The 9,989-nt window shown below is 42.8% G+C and overlaps 1 protein-coding gene across 2 annotated transcripts in view; it reads right to left on the bottom strand.

Moving 5' to 3' along the window:
* Window positions 1–9,989, bottom strand: part of LOC106676441 (uncharacterized) — an 81,889-nt gene that overhangs the window by 24,220 nt on the left and 47,680 nt on the right. The window lies entirely within an intron of this gene.

The following is a 9,989-nucleotide window of genomic DNA, read 5'->3' as shown; positions in this document are numbered from 1 at the left end:
CGTGATGTCATTTCCTGTATATCAGAGCAACACCTGAAGTTACCAATGTTTAAAGTCATAGTCAAATTATGTGTCAGCATGACCTTGTGAAAACTGCTTGGCGCTGCTTCACTATGTTATCTGCTAACTGTTAGGGCGTAGAAGGACGAAACTCCCAGGATGACCAGTGCCAGGACCTTCCTGATGCAGAGAGTTGTGTGTGGGGGGGGGGGGATAAAGGAGAAGCTGAGGCATCCCAAAGTTAAAGCTGGCATAACTGAAACTTAATGTTTGATGTGTGTTGTGGTTCTCTTGCGCGCAGTAATTAATAGCTTGAACACAGCAGAGCTTGATATAAAGACCTGGGTGACAACTAGCTTTCTGCCACTGATTATACGTGGCCCTAAAATACCTAGAAATGTGGTATCTAACCAGATACTTGCTCTGGATTGCATTACCTTGGCCTCCAGTCACACCTTGGAGTAATATTTGACCAGGACATTAAACAAATATTTAGGGCTGTGTGATCGGCCGAGTTGGAAAAAGCAGGAGTCACAAGAATTATTAGAAAAACAGGGTTTTCATTCATTTAACCCAAAAATTATATTTACAAAAGTAATTAATGTTGAGCTCATAAAAAAGGTCAAAGAAACAAAACTGAACTCAGGCAAAGAACTGCAAACTTAACAAACCAAATGACTGCACAAAGAAATATAACTGACCTAAACATGAACTGACACAGAAGGGTATATATAAAGTCTGATCAGACCACTATGACACACGAGGAGTAACTAAACAAAACACAATTGTAAACAACAAACATGGCAGTACAGTCTGGTTTGTCTTTATCCTGTTTTCCTTCTCTCACCCCAACCGGTCGCAGCAGATGGCCCCGCCCCTCCCTGAGCCTGGTTCTGCCGGAGGGTTCTTCCTGTTAAAAGGGAATTTTTCCTTCCCACTGTCGCCAAAGTGCTTGCTCATAGGGGTTCATATGATTGTTGGGCTTTTCTCTGTATCTACTGTACAATATAAAGCGCCTTGAGGCAACTTTTGTTGTGATTTGGCGCTATATAGATAAAAATTGAATTGACTTGGTTCTTTAGTAGGTCTAGAGGGGTTAAACTGCGTCCTCACATCTGCTTCATGAATATGAAGGGCTGTAGTGGGAGAAGGTGGTTTGAAATCCTCATAGGTGTGAAGTGAGGAGGGGGCTCCTGTGGGTGAAGTCTTTGATAGCATCGATGGCTCTGTTGTGGGGGGAGCGGGGAAGGTGGGGGGATGAGTGACTAAAGTGTCTCTATAGGGCTTCGGAGTTGACGTCACGCCGCAATGCATTGTGGGAGCGCAGCTCCATTTTCGGGGTCTACGATCCAAACAAATACACTGTATTGGAACGGCGACTACGACAAGAAACATGCTTAAAAGCAGCTCGAAAGAAAACGGACGGTATAGAGATCGATTGCGTCCAGAGGCGAAGCAGCGGTATTTGAAAAAAATAGAGTGCATCGCAAATCTGGACCCATACGACATACGGCAGTGGAGTAAAGACCCAGACGACTTACCGCCACTGTCCTACCCCGATATCTTCACCTATCTTGTTTGTGGAGTAAGTGCTTACACTGCGAACCAGTTTCGTAATTACAAGTCACTGGAGGCGCATATCCAATTTACAAATGGCTGGGTGCAAGATTTGGCTATTTTCAAGCCGCCAAAATCTGAGTACGTCGTCATTCATACCAAGGTAAGTCAGCTGGAGTGCATCGAGTGACATAGCCATTTTCCACCCCCCACCATAATTAATGTTAAATCTTTATCATTGAACTGTTAAAATATCGTTATCATATTATGTGCCCATAATTGTATAGTAGATGCAAATTAACACATTGATAATCGGGCAAATTATTAACGCCAATCAGTGTCCTCCCTGTCTCATTTCATTTATTGTCTTTACATCAACCTTGTCCTTGCATGTTACAGGTACTGCACTCCCAAAGATTGAATGAACCTGCATTACGACCATGGGTAATTGTAAGCACCACAGGGAAGGTCGAAACTGCACACTGCACCTGTATGGCCCATGTCGCTGCACTTCTGTTTAAAGTGGAGGCAACAGTGAGGATATGTGGCACAAAGACAGTCACAGATGAACCAGCCTACTGGGTTTTGCCGGGGAACACAACCAAGATACAGCCAGAGGTTGGCCATAACATTGACTTTACATCTTCAGCAGCACAAAAAAAGACTCTTGATGAAAATATAAACGGACCGTCTGTGGTGAAAGGCAGAAGAAGCCGTCCTTCAAAAAGAAAGGTTCCCTCTGCTACGTTTGAGGAGTTGTCACCAGTGTTAGACACACTTCAAAAACACAATAAAGCAGTGTGTTTGTCTGGATTGGAGAAATACTACACATCACACACTGTACAGTCATCCACATTACCACTGTCTCTGGCGTGTTTGCACAGCACAGGTGCACAGTCCCTTGGCCTTACCGAGCTACAACTGCACTGCGTAAAGTACATAAACACAGCTAAAGTAACTGAAGAACAGGAATCACATTTAAAGAAAGCTCAGGAGTTGTTTCAGAAGGTGTGCCTTCCTGAACTTGTAGGAAAACATTTCTCTAAGCGAAATGCAGCCCCGTGTGGTCACAACGTTTTTTCTTCTGGTGTCTAGTTTTTTGTCAGAAGTGCATTGAAATATGTATAACTTGATTTCAAACGTGCAGCACTTACCATGTACCAATTGTCAAAGTGTGAAATAAAGAGTGCAAAGCAGTTATTTGTTATCTTGCTTTTATTATAACGTAATTTTAGTGAAACAAAGAGTCCAAAGTGATGATAAACTTTCGCTTATAGTATACAGGTACAGAAATGGTTACATAACGCAATGTCAATGTGTTCATACAGTCACACATACAAAAAACTAAAAAGGTTTTCCTTTTTTAAACAATTATTAATTAACAAGTACAAGTCTCATGTGTGCCTGGTTTCACTACCACACTGGGGCACATGTTAACCAAAACACAACACACCCTCACAATTTTATCAAGGAAGGTAACGTCTTCACCCTCACATGGAAGAAGAGAACGGATGGGCATGGTAGTATGTAGCATTTTGAATTTGTTGCACAAACTGCCAATTACTCGTTCAACATGGATTCTTAGGTGTGCAATGGCTCGTGTATTTTCTATGTCCTTGGCATCTAGTTGACAGAAGCCCCTTGTAAATGCTGGGATCTTAAAGCTTAAATCCAACTTTGATTTAAGCTTTCTGTTCTCCTCCAGCAGCCGGTTTATTTCTGCTCTGCTCTGTACACAGTGCACACAATCATTTGTCAGTTGTTGATCTTCTGTCTGTTTCTCTCTGATATCAATGTTTTCTGCATCTGCACCCGTTACCTCTGCTTCTACTTGTCCAGCACAAATTTGTCCCTCAGCCAAAATAACAAGGTTGTTATGGTGTTGCTCTTCGGTGGTGTCCATCTCTGGCTGCTCTTCTGTGGTAACTTCTGCTGAGGCTTCACCTTCACACTCTGCTGCTCCATTGTCAAAGCCTGTCCAATAAAAAGAGTGCAAATACACAAGGGAACTTTTAAATGGTTTATACATTAAGGCCGTATGAATACTCAAAAATGTTTGTGTTAATTGACTAAGATCAACTTTTAAAATAAGAGACTGTGGCTGGGCGTGCGGTTGTCGTTTACCTCCAAATAGTACTTTATTTTGTGATAAGAACATATTTAGAACTTACCGGAATGAAAATGTCGTGAGCACACCAGCTGATATCTGGAGACGTAACAGAACTTGATATCAGCTCGTCTCACGGCTGCTATCCAGGCTAGACGCCTTCGTTTGGTAACATCCGATACATGAGCTCCTTCACGTTGCTTCCAGGTTGGGAAAGCATAAAAAGACAATCCAACCTTATTCCCGTGCCGGTCGTAAGATCGAACATTGCAGCCGAGCACACAGCAAGTACGAACCATGGCTATGCTATCGCTCCTAGCTTAGACCCCCAAAATGGTGAATCGGGCCAAAATCCTTTCCACGCCCACCCCCGTGACATCACGCTCCGAAGCCCTATTGTTGGGGAAGTCTCTATTGAGGTGTGAAAGCCGCTTGATGGATCATCAAACCGACAGTAAAAGTCGTTGTGGGTGTTGGCCAACAGCAAGTCGTCAGTGGGGTGGGGCTGTGTGCTTCCTGAAGTGAAAATCTGGCATTTAAACGTAAATAGGAAAAACTCGCTCACAGCTGACTAATGAACATTTGCATGCATGCTTAAGAACTGCATTGACCCCATTTCACCCAAGGTTTAAAATTCTGCCTGCAAATGTCAGAGGTGTACTCGTCTGTGTCCATATTTTCTCCAGCATACGGGGGATTCCCATCATAATGAGTCTTTTGGTAAGAGGTGATAAAGAACCTAATCAAAATTTTCCATCCAAATTCCCTCCATCTTTGTGAGGTAGTGCATTTCCATTGTTGTTTCCATATTTGAGTCCATTTATCCTGTGTTATGCACACTAGTAGTAGTAGTAGTAATAGTAATCCAGTCTAGAAGTAATAAATTAATTAACAGCATCACTCTGAGACAGAATATTTTGAGATGTTTAGAGATATTGCGCATATGAAATAAAGCAGCTCTACATATTTGTATAATGTCCTGGTCAAATATTACTCCAAGATTCTGACAGTGCTACTGGAGGCCACGGTAATTCCATCCAGAGCAAGTATCTGGTTAGATATTATATTTCTAGGAATTCTAGGGCCACGTACAATCAGCAGCAGAAAGTTAGACGTCACCCAGGTCTTTATATCTTTAAAACATTTCAGCAATTTAATTAATTGGTGTGTGTTACCTGGTTTTATGGATAGACGAAGCTCAGTGTCATCTGCATAGCATCTACTGCAGGGGTCCCCAGTCTTAGTCCAGTGTCCCTGCAGGTTTTAGATCGCACCCTGGGTCAACACACCTGTATCACATGATTAGCTCATTACCAGGCCTCTGGAAAACTTCGGCTGTGTCCCAATCAAGAGACCGCTCGCTTGAAGTACGCGCACTACGTGTACTACGTACGGTGCGTACTATAAGTACGAGAAGTGCGGAAGTGAGAGGCTTGTGAAATGGGACGTTCTAGCCTTCGTCGCGCTGTTCAGGTTGCCTAGCAACCATGATACTAACCACGAGAAACGTTACATACAGCTTTGTTTGACAGAAATGAAGGCGGAAAAAAAAGTGTTTTGTTGGTCATTCGTTTTTGTCATGACATCACTCTGATTAGTTGAGTATCTGAGGCTGAGACCACGGGACTGTAAAACATGACTGTTGGGCTTCATTTCTGTGCTGAACTGTCATTTTAAGATTAGTTAGTAAATAACAATTAGCTAATGTTGGAGGGAGGGAGGGAGGGAGGGAGGGAGGGAGAGATCAGAGCCTTAAACAGGCTGACTTCTGCTAAATGGGTCAAACTGGGCAGAAAGTCTACAAACACATAACATCCTTATAGAATATGATGTAACACTATAGATCAACTTACCTCAGAATATATAAAGCATAAACAATTACAGCAATATGATGCAACAAACACAGCAGTGTTACTGATCCAAAATACTCAAAGCTTCATAGAACTGAAACAAACATTTATTTTTAGCTCCATTCTGCTGCTGATACAGACTTTAGGTTTCTGAATATTACACTTGTTGCTGCCTTTCATAGTGTGTAACTTGAAGGCCCTGAGTACTTTCTCCCACACTGAAAACACTGGAATGATCACATTATTTGAACATTACCTAATTAGACTGATTCAGGACAGGACATGTTAAACTTTCCTAGCAGTCCTTCACAAACAGGGAACAGTCTGTCTATTCTCTCCATCTGTCAGCTGCTGCTGGCTCTTCCTCCTCCTCTTCCTCACACACTGCTGAGTTTGTCCTGGTGGATCATCAGGGGTGCAAAGCCTCACAGATGATGTGCAGCAGTGGGTCCCTCGGTCTGTCCTCACTCTGGACACTTGCAGTCGTCACACATGGAGATCAAATGTGTGATAAGCTGCAGGATTCAAACACAAGTGTAACTTATAAACACATGTTCATACTTTTATTCCACAATCAGAGAGAAAGAAACAGAGAGAGAGAGCAGGACAGACAGACAGGTGACAGTCTCAGGTGTACACACTGCTACAAACAGGATTTAGTGTTTGTGTTATTACGAGTGCTAAATAAGAAGAGTTCCCAGATGGTACAGTGGACACATGTGTGACTGCTGTGATTAAAGCATCTTTTTTTCAGCTTAACGAGTGAACCGTCAGCTCGTTCAAACACACGTTAAAGTCTGTTTGGCTCGACACCACCGAACAGAGGCAGCAATATAACATAGCTAACATTAACAGTGCAGTGAATCCTGCTTGTGCCGTGATGTTCAGGACTGCAAACCGAGCAGCATCACTGACTTTCAGCCTGTTGTGTTTGTGGATATATGACTGACTTTAATTATCCACAAAATCATCACAATCTCTGTAAGATTAAAGTCCACTATTGAGCGGCGTATATTTTAAAGTAAAGGCTTTAAAACCAAGTAAATGCTGAAAGTACAAACATGACTAATGACACATAACTTTGCCGACATGTGGCCAACAGTAATGTTTTAATGTTCTTCATTATTCAACATTTGCACATAAATAAGTGATATATTATTCAGTACTTACTTTTATCAGTTTACTCCTTGGCCACTCCGCTTCTGCCGTCTGCCGCAAAATTATCCACACCGACTGCCGTGCTATGAATTGTGGGATATATTGGGCCACGAAGTCTACACCGCCACAGCCTTAAATTTCAGGGAAGTGAAGGACGCATTTGAGGGCCGCATTTCAAGCAGCCTTTGAATTGGGACAGCCTTCACTGTGATGTAATCGGCCTTAAAATGCGGCCTTTAAGGCTGCAGACCCTGAATTGGGATACAACCTCAGTGAGAGAGAAAGGTGACTGAGGAAGAAATACTCAATGCATTCTCCTTGGGCTCTCGCACTCTGGGGCCTCTGGATGTCTGGGGCCTGGATCTCCTCCATGCCTGCTTCATGCCCTGGGGGACAGGGTTATGGCTCTCTACAGCCTCTTGCAGACCATTACATGGGGAAACCATTTGAATACAAGCGCGCTGATCCACACAGGTGTGCACATGGGTGTTCACAGTTCGTAGACTTAAATTACACCTTTCTTGGCTGCTACGTCAAAGCACATTGTGCGCTGTCTGTCCTGCGTGCTGCACAACAACATTCAATATTTAGTGTTTACTGCTGTTTACACTTAGCTAGATTAATGTGATGCTAGAATAATGTGTTGTGTTTAGTATGTTGCTTTGGCTTTTTATTGCTTGTTTTCTATTCTTTTTCTCTCAACAGGTGATCCAGGAGATCTTTTTTCCCTTTCTCACTGTCCCTCTCCCCTTCTGTTTTTCTTTGCCTTCCTCTTTCTTTCTCCCTTTCCTATCCCTCACTCATGTCTGTCCCGTGTGTAAAATAAAATAAAATAAATAATAAAAACAAAAGTCGATCAAATGGACCAATACGGCCATGCCATGATGACCCATTTGGCAAAATAAATCCATTGGGTATCCTTGTTGGTCTTCAGACAACAATTCTGACGGCTAAAGAACCAAATGGGACAGGCAAAAAAGAAGAAGAAAGGAATTCCCTGACAGATAGCAATGCTCAAAAAGGCATATAGTTCAATTCAATTCAATTCAATTTTATTTATATAGCGCCAAATCACAACAAAAGTCGCCTCAAGGTGCTTCAACAATCATATGACCCCCTATGAGCAGCACTTTGGCAACAGTGGGAAGGAAAAACTCCCTTTTAACAGGAAGAAACCTCCGGCAGAACCAGGCTCAGGGAGGGGCGGGGCCATCAGCTGCGACCGGTTGGGGTGAGAGATGGAAAACAGGATGAAAGACATGCTGTGGAAGAGAGACAGAGGTTAATAACAGATATGATTCAATGCAGAGAGGTCTGTTAATACATAGTGAGTGAGAAAGGTGACTGGAAAGGAAAAACTCAATGCATCATGGGAATCCCCCGGCAGCCTACGTCTATTGCAGCACAACTAAGGGAGGATTCAGGGTCACCTGGTTCAGCCCTAACCATATGCTTTATCAAAAAGGAAAGTTTTAAGCCTAATCTTAAAAGTAGAGATAGTGTCTGTCCCCCGAATCCAAACTGGAAGCTGGTTCCATAGAAGAGGGGCCTGAAAACTGAAGGCTCTGCCTCCCATTCTACTTTTAAATACTCTAGGAACAACAAGTAGGCCTGCAGAGCGAGAGCGAAGTGCTCTAATAAAGTGATATGGTACTACAAGGTCATTACTATATGATGGGGCCTGATTATTTAAGACCTTGTATGTGAGGAGCAGGATTTTGAATTCAATTCTGGATTTAACAGGAAGCCAATGAAGGGAAACCAAAACAGGAGAAATCTGCTCTCTTTCTAATCCCTGTCAGGACTCTTGCTGCAGCATTTTGGATTAGCTGAAGGCTTTTCAGTGAGTTTTTTGGACATCCTGATAATAATGAATTACAGTCGTCCAGTCTGGAAGTAATAAATGCATGAACTAGTTTTTCAGCGTCACTCTGAGACAGGATATTTCTAATTTTAGAGATGTTGCGCAAATGGAAGAAAGCAGTCTTACATATTTGTTTAATAAGTGCGTTGAAGGACATGTCCTGGTAAAAAACGACTCCAAGGTTCCTCACAGCGTTACTGGAGGCCAAGGTAATGCCATCCAGAGTAAGAATCTGGTTAGATACCATATTTCTAAGATTTTCAGGGCCGAGTACAATAAGCTCAGTTTTATCTGAATTAAGAAGCAGAAAGTTAGCGGCCATCCAGGTCTTTATGTCTTTAAGACATTCCTGCAGTTTAACTAATTGGTGTGTGTTATCTGGCTTCATGGACAGATAGAGCTGGGTGTCATCAGCATAGCAGTGAAAATGTATGCTATGTCTTCTAATGATGCTGCCTAAGGGAAGCATGTATAATGTAAACAGAATTGGTCCTAGCACTGAACCCTGTGGAACTCCATAATTAACCTCAGTGTGTGAAGAGGACTCTCCATTTACATGTACGAATTGGAGTCTATTAGATAGATATGATAGAAACCACTGCAGCACAGTACCTGTAATACCTACAGCATGTTCTAATCACTCTAATAGGATATTATGGTCGACAGTATCGAACGCTGCACTAAGGTCTAGCAGGACAAGCACAGAGATGAGTTCACTGTCAGAGGCCATAAGAAGATCATTTATAGCAGGGGTGCCCAATCCCGGTCCTCGAGAGCTACTATCCTGCAGCTTTTAGATGCATCCCTACTCCAACACAGCTGAATCAAATGGTTTGATCTCTTCAGCATGCCATCATGTTTGGCAAAGGCCTGATAACAAGCCATTCATTTGATTCAGGTGTGTGGGAACAAGGATGCATCTAAAAGCTGCAGGACGGTAGCTCTCGAGGACCGGGATTGGGCACCCCTGGTTTATAGCCTTCACTAAAGCTGTTGAAACCTGACTGAAACTCTTCAAATAAGCCATTCTTCTGCAGATGATCTGTTAGCTGTTTGACAACTACTCTTTCAAGGATTTTTGATATGAAAGGAAGGTTGGAGATTGGCCTATAATTAGCTAAGACTGCTGGATCTACAGATGGCTTTTTGAGTAAAGATTTAACTACAGCCACCTTGAAGGCCTGTGGTACATAGCTGATTATTAGAGATAGTTTGATCATGTTGAGGCTGTCATTTTTAGCATCTACATCAGGGGTCAGCAACCCTAGGCACGCGTGCCACAGTTTGCACGCGAAGGGTTAAGTGTTGGCACAACCAATGCTGGACTGGCCATCAGGCATTTCCTCGGTGGCCCGGTGTCAGGAGTTTTCCTGTAATGCAACTCAGGTCAGAATAAATGACACTCAGACAGGTTTGCAGGTTTAACGTGCACACGGGTGAGAGTTCAAACGGA

The sequence above is a fragment of the Maylandia zebra genome, linkage group LG9, assembly GCF_041146795.1.
Source record: "Maylandia zebra isolate NMK-2024a linkage group LG9, Mzebra_GT3a, whole genome shotgun sequence".
Taxonomy (NCBI): Eukaryota; Metazoa; Chordata; class Actinopteri; order Cichliformes; family Cichlidae; genus Maylandia; species Maylandia zebra.
This window is presented reverse-complemented; position numbering and strand designations above follow the sequence as displayed.